Consider the following 12,307-nt stretch of genomic DNA (forward strand, 5'->3'; position numbering starts at 1 on the left):
GTTGCAGACGCTACAGTGCAATCAGTTTTCAGTTTCCTGAGTACGTCACTGGATTGCCTGTGTGTCCGGCCAAATACTGGGCAATATGGCACCATACGACATAGCTACCCATGCCCTTTTGGAATGGGTTGGGTGTTATGAAAGATCCAAAGATGCAAATTCTATCACCCTGTTGAAAGGCAGAGAACACCAATGAACAAACATGTTTAAAAAACTGACATCAGAAGACTTATGCATCTGGCTGTGTAGCTCAGGGGTCAGAGCACTGGACCTGTAAACCAGCGGTCATGAGTTCAAATCTCATCAGAGCCTTTCTTCTTTATCTGTGAAAGGGCAGGTACTTTTCAACACTCTTTTCAGCATGCAGCATTCAGAAGGTAGTGTGTGTGCCTGCTAATTTCTACCACACAGTGAACTATGGCCAGGGCCGGCCTTAGCCGAAATGGTGCCCTAGGCAAAGTAGTGCTCCAACGCCCCTTAAGCACCACCCACACCACAGTCAAGAAACACCCCTATTGGAGCCACATCCACAGGGTCACTCCCCAAGAATGCCACTCCGGTCATTTCCTTAAAATATTTAAATGCATAGGAAGAATAACTACATTAAAAGGTATCTTTAAACACAACTACTTTGCATAGTATTTTCTACTTTAAATACGAGACCAGATCATGGTCAAATAGGGCCCCAGGCAGGGTAATAGACTGACCCCCAGAGCAGTTGCTCCTGTAGCAACCCCCTCCCCCCAGCAGCAGCCCCCTCTTCAGCCATTCCAGTGTTCCATTATTTGGTTATTTCTCACCAGTTACCATGCATACTGTTCTGTTACTTGCTTCTACAGTCATTACAGATATTGAACTAAAATAGCACAAACACAGGTAGCCATTTGCTAAATAATACATTCTCACAATGAAAACAGACTCAGCATAAGCAGTACACTGCTCTGCCCTTGAAACTCACATTCATTGAAATGGAAAAAAAATCATATTCATTGAACAGCATGAAAACCCACATTCATAGAAAATGCATCTGGCCAGTGAAGAATTAAGTTTACCTTTGGGCTGTTTTCAAAACAGACTCCTTGCACACATTTTTTTAGGGCCATGCATCCGTGTATTTGTTCTTTAATTCATCTTCCTGATTGCATTGAATAATATTCCTTGTATAATTTAGCACCACTTGTTAGAAAGTGTTTTAAATTTGTAGTTATAAACATTCTTTTAATAAGCAATGAAACAAAATGTATGAACCAATAACTACCCATTTCAGAAATTTTCAACCATAAAAGGCCACTCAAGACTTCTGTCATTATAATCCACCAATATTACTCCATACTCACAATCTCTGCAGATGTAAAATCATCTGAATTCCACATTAAAGAAATCTGTACCTAATGAAGAGGTTGCTACTGGCAAAACACCTTCACATATCAATGTTTCATCAACAAATTCAGTGCCTGCTTTCCTTGAAGAATTAATTGCCTAGATTGCATTAAAAAATTGGTAAGTTGGTAATATTGCAATACGAAATGACCAACAAGTTCATAGTCACTAGGCATTCATACAAAGTACATACTCAGGAGTATAGAACCCTTTCCTTATAATGCATCAAATAATCAGCAATCATATGGGCAATGCAATATCAGCACTCCATCTATATCTGGGTACCTTGCCTATATTTTTCTTCAAATATCTTTGGACCTACTTTTTTGTATTGATTAATTTGGATTTCTCTTCTGCATAAATACTGCACCATATCAGATCTCTCTCTTTCAGATGTCTATTTCTTTTGTTATACCTTTCAAAAAATTCTGTATTTTATTCTTTATATTTTTGCACTTCCTCTGGAGTTTCTTTTTCCAAATGGTCCAAGGTTTCTTGGTCTGTATAATGTTTTTCATGAATCTGTTATACTAATGAAAACAAATTTGCATTTGAAGCTTTTGACAGTTTATCTTGTGCAAGTATTTTAATTTCTTCTAATTTCTCTCTTGAATCTTTTTGTGTATCTTCTGTCCAGGAATTTTGGACTTTTTGCGTAATAGTAACAATATACAATTTATTTTTTATCTTCAATAATCCACTCTGTCATTTTAATGGCTATTTTCTGACCTGTCAGATTTTGTGGACTACTACTTCCTTCTACAAAAGGTGGGCCACCTCCCCCCCAGAGCATGGCCTAACTCCACTGTAGGAATTTTTCAGTGTCTTGAGGATTCAACACTGTCGTTTTTTCCACTTCTTGCATTAGTCCGCCTGCCAGGATTGGGCATTTTTTTTTAACATGGGACTTGTGCACCCAGGTGTTCTTTCTTATTTTTTTTAACGTGCTTCTGCCCATGATACATAGACTGCATATTACATAGCATGCATCAGGGTCGTCTTGGTGAGATTTTGTAAAACAAGGGTCCAACTCATGAAGCTGCTCACCGAGACTTGAGAACAAATTCAATTCCAGCAATACTGCTCTTCTTTGGTTGCTGATTTTATCATCTCTACTCGGAACCCATGTTATCCCTCTACTCAGACCCAAGACTGCTTGTAATGTAGTAGTCAGCAAAAAGAAACAGGAGTCAAAACTAAGCTGTTTCATGTCCCACTGCTGCTGCTTACTGGCTGGCACTGTCAGCTTTAATGCCAGACCTGAAGTTAACAGCACCTTCTAAGCATTACTAAGGTTGAGTCTCACACTAGCATAGTATTGAAGCAGGATGTAACTTAACTGCATTTGGAGTGTAAGAGTGGCACTCTATGCACTACACGATTAGGGATGCTGGAAGTGCAAAAGAAGTGCCCATATTCATTTTACTAACTGCAAGAAGAAATCTCACTGCTGTCTACAAAATGAAAAGCTTGAAATGGCATGTTAATGATAAAAAACACCTGCCATTCTACCAAAATCATACGCCTGATAAATGTGAAAAAGCAAATAGAAAGCTGCTCTCCTGTAGGAAGGATACCCAAATGTAAAATCTTTTCAAATCTCTTGAAAAGAAATACTCACTAATTGGCAGGCTCCAAACACTAACCACTCTTCTACATGGAAGTAGCTCACCAATAACAGAAAATTAAAAACATGAGTTAAACAAACCTGAAGGTGTAAATATTCAAACACACAGTACCAATATTAATTCCACCAAAACCACATGCTACTGTAAGATTATAGCTTAAGACAGTTTTTCCTAAACTTCTTTCCAATTAAAGAAATCTATCCAAAATTTCCCCATCTTTACTGACAACAGAAGCATACACTTAAGAAACTATTACAGCAAGTCTGTAAAAAAACTGGAAGAGATATCTCTGTTAAGTTACAACTGTGCATGCATGCATACCTTTAGTGTATGACATACATCTCTCATACGCACATCTTTTTAGCTACATAAAGACAGACTATGTGCTTATGCAGTGACATTATAGAACACTTGCACACCAATTTGATATGCCTGATATTAGTTAGCTCCCTTCCCAAAAACAGCACAATATATGTAAACTTGAAACTTCAATGGTTTTCCTTCTTGACTGCAGCACATTCTCATATGAAAATGTACGTCGTCAAAACAGGTGCTACAACTGTTCTGCCAGCGAACTCCAGGTAGTTTCACTACGCAAGCACATTTCACTACCATTACTCCAAAAATATATATATTAAAAAAAAAAAATACCCCTTCATATGCCCACGGAATGTGCATGCACCTGGAGAGGAAAATGGCCTCAGAAGACAGAACATCCATACAGAAAAAGCAAAGTACTGAGACATTTCATAATACCACGCTCCATCAGAATTGATCTTTTTAAACTCAGTTTCCATGTTCACAGTGATGCCTGTGCAGATGGAGCAATGTTGTTTATATCCCGGTCTCTACATATGGTTTATTTATTTTAATTAATTTACTAAAGTCTGAGTTATGTAAATTACTTGAAATATCCTTTCAAATTGTGGAGTTGACGCAGCTGTGTGGGGTGCAGTTATTTTATTTAGCATACTTGAGGATAAGCTATAGTGGCAAGAATTAGAGGAAATAAATATTAGGATGGTGTAAGAGAGTTAGAGGTACAGTTAAACACACAGCAGAGAAGGAAAGATAAAATCAACCAGTTAAGAAACCAAGGGGACCAAGCTATGACAATATTGTTTTTATCCAAGGCTTTTGATACTGTTTTGTGTCAGCAACTACTTACATAGGTTAACTTTCCTACAAATCGGCAAGCCTCCTATTCATTGGGTACATAGCTGCATAGGAAATGAATCACAAGCAGTCCAAAAGCAGCAAATGTTAATCCTTCTTTAAATCTATTTTAGTTGGCAATCCACAGGGATACATTCTAGGCCCGCATATTAATACCTGGTAAGAAGCATTCCTAACTCTGGCCTAATGCAGTAGGTGTATGACTTGTATTATCATCCCTTCAGTTAATTATTTAACCAACTTCAAATTTCTGTACAAGGTGTTCTTAACATCAAGAAGTCCTTCACTGAATCTCAGCCTGTACTTTAATTCTAAAAAAAAAAAAAAATTCCTGTTCATCTCAGCCTTATCAGTAGTCACTAAATTTAATATCACATCAACAGATTGCACCGCTATAGAATAAATAGCACAGAATAAACTAGAGTGCCAGTGTAGAAAGTTTGACAATTATATTGATTACAGCTTACCACCATATAAGAAACTGGGTTCATTATATAATGTTAATGCCTGACTTGAAATGAATATGCACATCAGACAGTCAGCAGAACATTGCTTCATCCGAACCTTTTCTTTGCATCTGCAATACTAATCTGGCTACTAAAAAATTCAAATCAATTAAACTTGAGTAGAGCTGCAATAATATACTGCGGTGGTGGTGCTGCGGTAGCGTTGTCGTCTCACAGCCAGACATCCCATTCGATTCTCAGCTAAAGCGTCTTGTGGAGACATGCGTGAAGGGGCGTACCTTCACTGAAAGTTGTGCGTCAGGGCTGGTAACTCGGCCGGCACGTAAAAATCTTCTGCCAATCATTAGTGGACCGGAGTTCCGCTGTGGCAACCCCTAACCGGGAAAAAGCCGAAAGAAACATTAAGAAAAGTAAATTAATTAATTAAAATAAATAAACACAAATTGTGCCCTTTACGAGGCCGGCCTGCATGGCGCCCTAGGTGGTCGCCTAGTTCACCTATGCCTAAGGCCGGCCATGACTACGGCATTTTTGCTGCTCAGGCTTTTTTAGTTGCTTGCCAATCAGCACCACAGACACTTTAGCATCTTGGTAGACTTCTCAGTAGCTCTTTTTCAGACTGGACACTTATCTGCATTCCAGTACAGATTCTTGCAGACTGCCAAAGCTTGGAGAAACGTTCCAGGAATTCCAAAAGTATCACCTTCCTGGCCAAAACAAACAGAGCATCTTGAAGGAATTTATGTCACAGGTTCATAGAACTGAAAGTAATTTGGATCAGCATTCTTAATGGAGAGTTGAGTAGTCAAACGTTTGACAGATAATATCCGTCATCTGTCGAGGAGTATTGCTACAGTAGCACTTCTTGAGCTGAGGCATGGCACCATGTACATATAATTGCTCACACTGTCATTGGCATCAGCTCCCATGCTGATGGAGGGGTAATGGTAGTCTTAAAGACCTCGCAGGTTAGTTAAGTTGGTTAACGTGTGGTACTAATAATGAAAAGATTGTGGGTTTCATCCATGTACGGGCCAGCTACATTGTTTGTGGGTAATGTGCAAGCAATTAGTGCTATGACCTGTGTCTCATACTCAGTCAACAAGCAAAAAGGAAAGACAGATGAAGAAAGTCTTTCCTGAAGAAAGCTTTGATGAATGCTGCTGTCGTTATCCTTACTAGCAGTGTGGTGAAGGTGATGCTCTAATGAATTAGAGGTTGTGAGTTTGAATCTTCTGAGCTCTTGCCTGCAAAATAGGTATAGTAAACAAACCTGAAAGTATGTTCGATAAAGAAGCTCTTTCTTGAAAAATGCTGCCATCTTGCGGCTTGCTGGTACAGTGGTTAAGGTGCTGGTTTTGTAAACAAGAGGCCATGAGTTTGAATCCTCTGAGCTCTTGCTTGAGGAGGATGTGCTTCAGCTGTGTAACACCCACAGTCAGATGAGTTTTAGACACTAGATTTTAGTCCTGAATTCTCAGAGAAGTGTCCCATCCTGTTTCTAGCATAAAGACATACAGCTTGTTTTCCTGCTTAGACTCTTGCAGTCGCTTGTCATCAGTGTGCAGGGAAAGTGCAGCAACTTGGTCAGTGTTGTCAGTATCCCTGGCCAGACTTGATCCAGTCTGGATCCTGACTTACTGTTAAAGCTGCAAGCAGGTTCTAGTGATTCAGAAAGTGACTTTTTCAAAACTATTTCCCATATTGCAAGCAAAGGACTATGAAGATGCATGCAGTTTTGCATATGACATGACATACTCCTTTTAACCAGGAGATGGCCTATTTAAAGTTTCCTTACTACACCGCTCCCAAAGCTGCAACGTGGGTGACTAGCATTCAAAAGAAAAAAATGAATGAAGATAATTTATTGAGGCAGCAAATTTTTGCAGACGCTACAGTGCAATCAGTTTTCAGTTTCCTGAGCACGTCACTGGATTGCCTGTGTGTCTGGCCAAATACTGGGCAATATGGCACCATACGACATAGCTACCCATGCCCTTTTGGAATGGGTTGGGTGTGATGAAAGTTCCAAAGATGCAAATTCTATCACCCTGTTGAAAGGCAGAGAACACCAATGAACAAACATGTTTAAAAAACTTACGACAGAAGACTTGCATGTGTGGCTCTGTAGTTCAAGGATCAGAGCACTGGTCTCGTAAACCAGGAGTTATGAATTCAAATCTCATCAGAGCCTGTGTTTCTCTTCTTCTTTATGTGTGAAAGGGCAGGTACTTTTAGAAACTCTTTTCAGGATGCAGCATTCAGAAGGTAGTGTGTGCCTGCTCATTTCTACCTCCCAATGAACTACGGCATTTTTGCTGCTCAGGCTTTTGTAGTTGCTTGCCAATCAGCTCCACAGACACTTTAGCATCTTGGTAGACTTCTCACCAGCTCTGTTTCAGACTGGACACTTATCTGCATTCCAGTACAGATTCTTGCACACTGCCAAAGCTTGGAGAAACATTCTAGGAAATCCAAAAGTATCACCTTCCTGGCCAAAACAAACTGAGCATCTTGAAGGAATTTATGTCACAGGTTCACAGAACTGAAAGTAATTTGGATCAGCATTCTTAGTGGAGAATTGAGTAGTCAAACGTTTGACAGATAGTATCCGGCATCTGTCGAGGAGTATTGATACAGTAGCACTTCCTGAGCTGAGGCATGGCACCCTGTACATATAATTGCTCACACTGTCATTGGCATCAGCTCCCATGCTGATGGAGGTTGAATGTTAGTCTTAAAGACCTCGCAGGCTAGTTAAGTTGGTTAACGTGTGGTACTAATAATGAAAAGATTGTGGGTTTCATCCATGTACGGGCCAGCTACATTGTTTGTGGGTAATGTGCAAGCAATTAGTGCTATGACCTGTGTTTCATACTCAGTCAACAAGCAAAAAGGAAACACAGATGAAGAAAGTCTTTCCTGAAGAAAGCTTTGATAAATGCTGCTGTCGTTATCCTTACTAGCAGTGTGGTTAAGGTGCTGCTCTAATGAAGTAGAGGTTGTAAATTTGAATCTTCTGAGCTCTTGCCTGCAAAATAGGTGTAGTAAACAAACCTGCAAGTATGACTGATAAAAAAGTTCTTTCTTGAAGAAAGCTGTGTTCAATGCTGCTATATTGAGGCTTGGTGGTACAGTGGTTAAGGTGCTGGTGTTGTAATTAAGAGGTCTTGAGTTTGAATCGTCTGAGCTCTTGCTTGAGAAGGTTGTGCTTCAGCTGTCATAATTCCCGCAGTCAGTTGAGTTTTAGACACTAGATTTTAGTCCTGCACTCTCAGAGAAGTGTTCCATCCTGTTTCTAGCATAAAGACATACAGCTTGTTTTCCTGCTTAGACTCTTGCAGTCGCTTGTCATCAGTGTGCAGGGAAAGTGCAGCAACTTGGTTAGTGTTGTCAGCATCTCTGGCCAAACTTGATCCAGTCTGGATCCTGACTTACTGTTAAAGCTCCAAGCAGGTTCTAGTGATTCAGAAAGTGACTTCAAAACTATTTCCCATATTGCATGCAAAGAACTATGCAGATGCATGCAGTTTTGCAAATGACATGACATACTCCTTTTAATCAGGAGAGGGCCTATTTAAAGTTTACATACTTCACCGCTCCCAAAGCTGTAACTTGAGTGACTAGCATTCAAAAGAAAAAACAAATGAAGATAATTTATTGAGGGAGCAAATTTTTGCAGATGCTACAGTGCAATCAGTTTTCAGTTTCCTGAGCACGTCACTGGACTGCTTGTGTGTCCGGCAAATACTGGGCAATATGGCACCATACGACATAGCTACCCATGCCCTTTTGGATTGGGTTGGGTGTGATGAAAGTTCCAAAGATGCAAATTCTATCACACTGTTGAAAGGCAGAGATCATCAATGAACAAGCAAGTTTAAACTTGCATGTGTGGCTCTGTAGCTCAGGAGGGTCAGAGCACTGGAAATATAAAGCTGATAGGTATATTTTTGGCACTTTAACTGCTCATAGTTCTGCACTGTCTTATTTTTACTTGACTAAATTATTTATATATTTGCTGGATTTGTATTCTGATCTCTGCTGAAACCTTTTTTCTCACCCTACTGCTGTTTTTTTCTTAAAGTTGGTAAAACTGGTCTAACAGCTTTTGTGTTATCTGATTGTCTCAAGTTTGCTGGTATAAAAATATTCCCTTTTCTGAACCCCTGCATACCACTGCTAGATCTCCTTGTTTTCTGACTGAGAGTGCTTCTCAAACAATCTGGAAATATTAAGCTGATGAGTATATTTTTTGGCACTTTAACCGTTCATAGTGCTGCACTGTCTTATTTTTTTACTTAATTATTTATAAGTTTGCTGAAATTGTATTCTGATATCTGCTAAAACTTTTTTTCACACCCTATTGCTTTTTTTCCTATTGTTGTTAAAACTGGTCAAACAGCTTTTGTGTTCTCTGACTGTCTCAAAGCTTGCTGGTATAAAAATATTCCCTTTTTGTAACCCCTGCATACCATTGATAGATTTCCTTGTGTTCTGACTGAGAGTGCTTCTCAAACAATCTGGAAATATAAAGCTGATAAGTATATATTTTTGGCAAGTTGAGTATAGTTCTGCACTGCCTTATTTTTGCTTGACTGAATTATTTAAATATTTACTGGCATTCTGTTTTGATTTCTGCTGAAACCTTTTTCCACACCCTATAGCTGTTTTTTCTTACAGTTGGTAAAACTGGTCTAACACATTCTCTGCTATCTGATTGTCTAAAGGCTTGCTGTTATAAAAATATTCCCTTTTTGTAAACCCTGCACGCCATTGCTAGATCCCTTATGTTATGAGTGAAAGTGCTTCTCAAACAATCTGTAAATATAAAGCTGATAAATATATTTTTGTCACTTTAACTGTTCATAGTTCTACACTGTCTTATTTTTGCTTGACTGAATTGTTTATATATTTGCTGGCATTGCATTGTGATTTCTGCTGAAACTTTTTTCATAGCCTATTGTGCTTTTTTCTTAAAGCTGATAAAACTGGTCTAACAGCTTTTGTGTTTTCTGATTGTCTTCAAGGCTTGCTGGTATAAAAATATTCCCTTTTTGTAACACCAGCATACCATTGCTAGATCTCCTTGTTTTCTGACTGAGAGTGCTTCTCAAACAATATGGAAATATAAAGCTGATAAGTATATTTATAGCAAGGTTTAACTGTTCATCGTTCTGCCCTGACATATTTTTGCTTGACTGAATTATTTATATGTTTGATAAAAATTGTCATCTGATATCTCCTAAAACCTTTTTTACACCCTATTGCTTTTTTTCTTAATGTTGGTAAACTGGACTAACAGCTTTTGTTTTATCTGATTGCCTCAAGGCTTGCTGGTATAAAAATATTCCCTTGTTGTAACCCCTGCATTCCACTTTAACTCTTTATAGTTATACACTGTCTCATTTTGCTGAATTATTTATATATTTGCTGGCATTGTATTCTGATCTCTGCTGAAACCTCTTTCACACCCTATTGTTGTTTTTTTCTTAAAGTGGGTAATACTGGTATAATAGCTTTTGTGTTATCTGAATTTCTCAAGGCTTGCTGGTAGACAAATATTCCCCTTTTGTAACCACTGCATGCCATTACTAGGTCTCCTTGTGTTCTGACTAAGAGTGCTTCTCAAACAAACTGGAAATATAAAGCTAATAAATATAATTTTGGTTCTTTAACTGTCCATAGTTCTGCACCGTCTTATTTTTTATTGACTGAATTATTTATATATCTGCTGACATTGTATTCTGATCTCTGCTGAAACCTTTGTACACACCCTATTGCTATTTTTTTCTTAAATTTGGTAAAACTGGTCTAACAGTTTTTGTGCTATCTGGTTTTCTCTAGCTTGCTGGTATACAAATATTCCCTTTTTGTAACCCCTGCATACCACTGCTAGATTTCCTTGTGTTATGACTGAGAGTGCTTCTCAAACAACCTGGAAATATAAAGCTGATAAGTATATTTTTTGGCACTTTAACTGATCATAGTTCTGCACTCTTATTTTAGCTTGACTGAATTATTTATATATTTGGCATTGTATTCTGGTCTCTGCTACTGCGGTGGTGGTGCTGTGGTAGTGTTGCCACCTCACAGCAAGATGTTGTCACATTCAATTCTCAGCTAGAGCATCTTCTGTGTGGAGGCATGCATGAATGGACGTACCTTCGTTGAAGGTTGTGCGTCAGGGCTGGCAAACTCAGCACATAAAAAATCTACTGCCAATCATTAGCGGACGGAGTTCCACTGTGGCGACAACTAACCCCTGCATACCACTGAAAGACACAAACAAATTCTGATCTCTGCTGAAACCTTTTTTCACACCTTATTGCTGTTTTTTCTTAAGGTTGGTAAAACTGGTCTAACAGCTTTTGTGCTATCTGAATGTCTCAAGGCTTGCTGCTAGAAAAATATTCCCTTTTCCTAACCCCTGCATACCATTGCTATATCTCCTTGTGTTCTGACTGGGAGTGCTTCTCAAACAATCTGGAATTATAAAGCTGATAAGTATATTTTGTATAAAATGTCTCTAACAGCTTATGTGTTATATGAATGTCCCAAGGCTGGTTGGAATAAAAATATTCTCTTTTTGTAACACCTGCACACCATTGCTAGATCTCCTTCTGTTCTGACTGAGAGTGCTTCTCAAACAATTTGGAAATATAAAGCTGATAAGCATATTTTTTTGCATTTTAACTGTTCAGAGTTCTGCACTGTCTTATTTTTGCTTGGCTGAATTATTTATATATTTGTTGGCATTGTATTCTGATCACTGCTATAACATTTTTTCACACCCTATTGCTGTTTTTTCTTAAAGTTGGTAAAACTGGTCTAACATTTTTTGTGTTATCTGATTGTCTCTGGCTTGCTGGTATAAAAATATTCCATTTTTTTAAAGCCATGCATACCATTGTTGGAATCTTCTTGTGTTCTGACTAAGAATCCTTCTCAAATAATCTGTAACTTTAAAGCTGATTGGTATATTTTTGGCACCTTAACTTATTTTACTTTGACTGAATTATTTATATATTAGGCAATGTATTCTGATCTCTGCTGAAACCTTTTTTCACAGCCTATTGCTCCTTTTTCTTAAAGTTTGTAAAACTGGTCTAACAGCTTTTGTGTTATCTGATTGTCTTGAAGCTTGCTGGTATAAAGATATTCCCTTTTTGTAACCCCTGCATACCATTGGCAGATCTCCTTCTGTTCTGAATAAGAATCCTTCTCAAAAAATCTGGAAATATAAAGTTGATAGGTATATTTTTAGCACTTTAACTTTTCTGTAGTTCTACACTGTCTTATTTTAGCTTGACTACATTATTTATATATTTGCTAGCATTGTATTCTCATCTCTGCTGAAACCTTTTTTTCACAGCCTAATGCTCTTGTTTCTTAAATCTGCTAAAACTGGTCTAACAGCTTTAGTATTATCTGATTGTCTCAAGGCTTGTTGTGTAAAATATTCACATTTTGTTACTCCTGCATACCATTGCTAGAACTCCTTGTGTTCTGACTTGAAAGTGGTTCTCAAAAAATCTGGAAATATAAAGCTGATAAGTATATTTTTGGCACTTTAACTGTTCATAGGTCCATGCTGTCATATTTTTGCTTGACTGAATTATTTATATAATTGCTGGAATTGTATTCTGATATCTG

The 12,307-nt window shown here is 38.2% G+C and overlaps 1 non-coding gene across 1 annotated transcript; it reads left to right on the plus strand.

Annotated features, from left to right (window-relative positions):
* The first annotated feature begins 239 nt into the window (after nt 1–239).
* Nucleotides 240–312, plus strand: TRNAT-UGU. Its single transcript has one exon. It is a non-coding gene; the product is annotated as a tRNA-Thr (tRNA).
* The last annotated feature ends 11,995 nt before the right edge of the window (nt 313–12,307 follow it).

The sequence above is a fragment of the Protopterus annectens genome, chromosome 1.part0 (assembly GCF_019279795.1).
Source record: "Protopterus annectens isolate FY-2018-M chromosome 1.part0, PAN1.0, whole genome shotgun sequence".
NCBI lineage: Eukaryota > Metazoa > Chordata > Ceratodontiformes > Protopteridae > Protopterus > Protopterus annectens.